Here is a 4,032-nt window from a genome sequence, read left to right as displayed (position 1 = left end):
AGAGAGAAATTCTACGAAATGAATAAAATTTATTCCCCATGTGATCCATCGGAAAGAATAAGTCTATACGCACATGAGAAATATAAGACGTAGTTGCTCTGTTGGTGAAGACCTGTCCACGGCGAGTGGAATAGATCGGTATGTTCCGCGAATGTAATATCGTCACTGACTCTCAGTGTGAAAGTTGAATGCAGGATGGGCAAGACGTGCAGTATTAACACATCTTATTGCGACCATATCTATGGTTCCTGACGCATGAGACACTCTGTACTCAACATCGTGCAAGCACTTGGATTTTAAGTGCTACCAAGATAAGGGTGAATCAAAGAGTCAACTGTTTTGAGTAGCAATATGTAGATGACAGCAGACGCAGTAGACAATCACGAATTGTAACAGTTAACAGATCGTCCAAAGTGCAGCAGATTATTCAGCTGATCAATGTTCGGTAAGAAAATCTGCGAACAGTCATACCATACCAGACCAAATCCTCTCTATGAGCCGGCCGCGGTGGTCTCGCGGTTCTAGGCGCGCAGTCCGGAACCGTGCGACTGCTACGGTCGCAGGTTCGAATCCTGCCTCGGGCATGGATGTGTGTGATGTCCTTAGGTTAGTTAGGTATAAGTAGTTCTAAGTTCTAGGGGACTGATGACCACAGCAGTTGAGTCCCATAGTGCTCAGAGTCATTTGAACCTCTCTATGAGGCAAGCATTTCACCACAAAGCACGTAAAAATATCGCCAGGACTTATGAATAACGCAAGAAGTTGGTACATGCCAACTATGTGGAACTAACATTTCAGAAAACACGGGAGACTGTGACGGTCGATTGCAAACATCGTACTGTACAGAAGGTAGTGAACGTATTCTGGATGTTTAAATTTCGTAGTAACCTATGACTACAATATCAGTAACCCACAGTTTGTATCAATCAACTCATATAAATATATGCGTGTAACTATTTTTAAGGATATGAAATGGAAAGATCACACGAGGTCAATTGTTTGTAAAGCAGATGGTAAACTTCGGTTCATTTGTAGGATACAGGGAAACTGCCATATCTCTAAACATTAAATTGCTTAAAAAACAATCGTGCGAGCCATTCTAGAATACTGATCAAGGTTGTGGAACCCAGACCAAAGAGGACAAATCACGGTTGTTGAACTTATACAAAGAAGGGTATCTCGAATGGCCACGGGTTTGTTTGAACCTCAGGTGATTGTCACAGAAATAACGATACGTTCTTTTTTTATTTTTGAAATGGAAATGTAGCAAATTCTAATGAAAATATCTCAATATGATGACCTAACTATATGATGAGATTTGGAGATGGGAATTTGAGTAATTGTTGTCATTATATTGCATAATGAGGAGCAACTTTTAAAAATACGGTAATCCGGAAACAAAAATTTTACAGGAGGGACCAAAAATGCTGTAGCCTATTCCTAGACTTCGAACATCCCCCATTTTTGATAAATATTATTACATTGTTCAGGAGTTAATATTTAAGTCTGCTTCCAAACACTTTCCTACATTGTACCGAAAAAGCGATTTGCAGCATGAATGACCACGCACTGGAAATATTACGTCTCTTTCTTTCATTGAGTCGAGATTTTTTAGAGCCCACCAGTGGAGAAAATTAGTTATATGGGCATATCAGTTCACCCAGGGCAGCCAACGGAAAATAATCTTACACTTTTAGTATATTCTTCGTATCTCTCCTTACTTAGAGCAGCTATCAAGGCAGGAGCTATTTCATTTGATCCACGATCATCCTGGTCTGTAGTCTAGCAGAAGAAATTTGGAGACTTCTTTTCAATGGCGGTAATCTAGAGAACATAATACGGCAGTTTCCCTGCGTTTCACCACTAACAAGTTTGTAGATCAAACCAGCGAGACAAAATGTTTGGCAATTTCTGTTTTATAATTTCATTAAATTGTTTTACTCTCATTTTATGAGTAGAAAACTCTGCTCGAACTCTTTGTCTTTTAAGAGACGCTTTAGTGACTTTCCTTTCGTATCCCATTGTACAGCAATAGCTACGGACATATACTGCAGGATTGCCAAACCCCAAATTAAAAGCTGTAGGAAAATTTTTATTCAAGAACCATTTACATTTAAACAATTGGGAACGCCCTCGTTGCACTTAGGTAAGAGCTTGCACTCCGTCTTCAGGCCATAGGTGGCCCATCGGGACCATCCGACCGCCATGTCATCCTCAGGTGAGGATGCGGATAGGAGGGGCGTGTGGTCAGCGCACCGCTCTCCCGGTCGTTATGATGGTTTTCTTTGACCGGAGCCGCTACTATTCGGTCTAGTAGCTCCTCAGTTGGCATCACGAGGCTGAATGCACCCAGAAAAATGGCAACAGCACATGGCGGCCTGGATGGTCACCCATCCAAGCGCTGGCCACGACCGACAGTGCTTAACTTCGGTGATCTCACGGGAACCGGTGTATCCACTGCGGCAAGGCCGTTGCTAAGCTAAGAGCTTGGTGATATTTAATTCCGAAGGAAGCTACAGTCTTTAACTTCTTTGTCTGTTGTAACGACATTCTCTGGCCTTCAATTTCTAGATGAGCTCAATGACACTCTGTTTCTTTGGAGCTTTAGTTTTGTTCTGCGGTCTACTATGAAGTCTAGTTGTTCTTATACAGAACGCAACTCTAAAAATCTTTGAACACCCAGGAACTTGTTAATCGTTTATTCTGCTCTGGAACATTGTAACTAGGAATTTAGTTTTGCATTATCTTTCATACGGCACCGCCGTTTCGGACAGGCCCCAGCTATAAATGAAGACTAATTCCTATCCTGCTGCTGTTTGTTGAAGTGTCTGAGACCTCTTTCATATTTCAGATGAAGCATTAGCCAGGGATGGTACAGCAGTTGAATTTTTCCCCTTCGGGTTAGCAAGGCGGTTCAGACTCCATCATTTCAGGGTTGTTGTCGCGGTATCTGAAGCAGTTAATAAGTAATTGGGGATTTCGACCCAGAAATTAATGGAGGAATACTGCAGCCAGAATAATTCGAAAACTAGTATGCGTCTTTCTGATAGCCAAAACATAACTAAAATGAAAATTAGTTCAGTTTCGACAGTCAGAAACAGACATACTAGTTTTCGAAGCATTGTGAGTGCAGTCAAAAAAAAAAAAAGCTTGTGTTAGATGAAGATTTTCTGTATATTTGATAATGTGTAACACTGAAAGAAAAACACTTTCTAATGTTCTGCAAAATTGAATTATTTGTTCACGAACCGAATTTCGGCTCTCATGCCACCTTTAGTTGCGAGCTGAATGTCGCGAACACAGGCAAAATGATGTGCGACTTAACGCATTATTATTTGTACACAAGATATGATAATGACAAACTGTTTGTAATGTATTGTGAATACATAGAAAGAAGGATCCTTTATTGTATGATTATATGACAGCGGAACAAACACTGGTAGCAGTTACTTCTGTAAAATATCTGGGAGTAAGCGTACGGAACGATTTGAAGTGGAATGATCATATAAAATTAATTGTTGGTAAGGGGATGACAGGTTGAGATTCATTTGTAGAGTCCTTAGAAAATGTAGTCCATCAACAGAGGAGGTGGCTTACAAAACACTCGTTCGACCTATACTTGAGTATTGCTCATCAGTGTGGGATCCGTACCAGGTCGGGTTGACAGAGGAGACAGAGAAGATCCAAAGAAGAGCTGCGCGTTTCATCACAGGGTTATTTGGTAAGCGTTACGGAGATGTTTAGCAAACTCAAGTGGCAGACTCTGCAAGAGAGGCGCTCTGCATCGCGGTGTAACTTGCTGCTCAGATTTCGAGACGGTGCGTTTCTGGATGAGGTATCGAATATATTGCTTCCCCCAACTTATATAAAATTAGAGAGATTCGAGCGCGCACAGAGGCTTTCTGGCAGTCGTTCTTCCCGCGAACCACAGCAGAGTGAAAATCTCATTCTGGAAACATCCCCTAGGCTGTGGCTAAGCCATGTCTCCGCAATATCCTTTCTTTCAGTAGTACTAGTTCTGCATTGTTCGCA

At 41.5% G+C, this 4,032-nt stretch overlaps 1 pseudogene; it reads right to left on the bottom strand.

Moving 5' to 3' along the window:
- Positions 1-2,358: 2,358 nt before the first annotated feature.
- On the bottom strand, positions 2,359-2,476 carry LOC126472290 (5S ribosomal RNA; annotated as a pseudogene).
- Positions 2,477-4,032: the final 1,556 nt, after the last annotated feature.

The sequence above is a fragment of the Schistocerca serialis genome, chromosome 3 (genome assembly GCF_023864345.2).
Source record: "Schistocerca serialis cubense isolate TAMUIC-IGC-003099 chromosome 3, iqSchSeri2.2, whole genome shotgun sequence".
Taxonomy (NCBI): domain Eukaryota; kingdom Metazoa; phylum Arthropoda; class Insecta; order Orthoptera; family Acrididae; genus Schistocerca; species Schistocerca serialis.
Note: the sequence above shows the minus strand (reverse complement) of the source record. Positions and strands in the feature narration are given on the sequence as shown.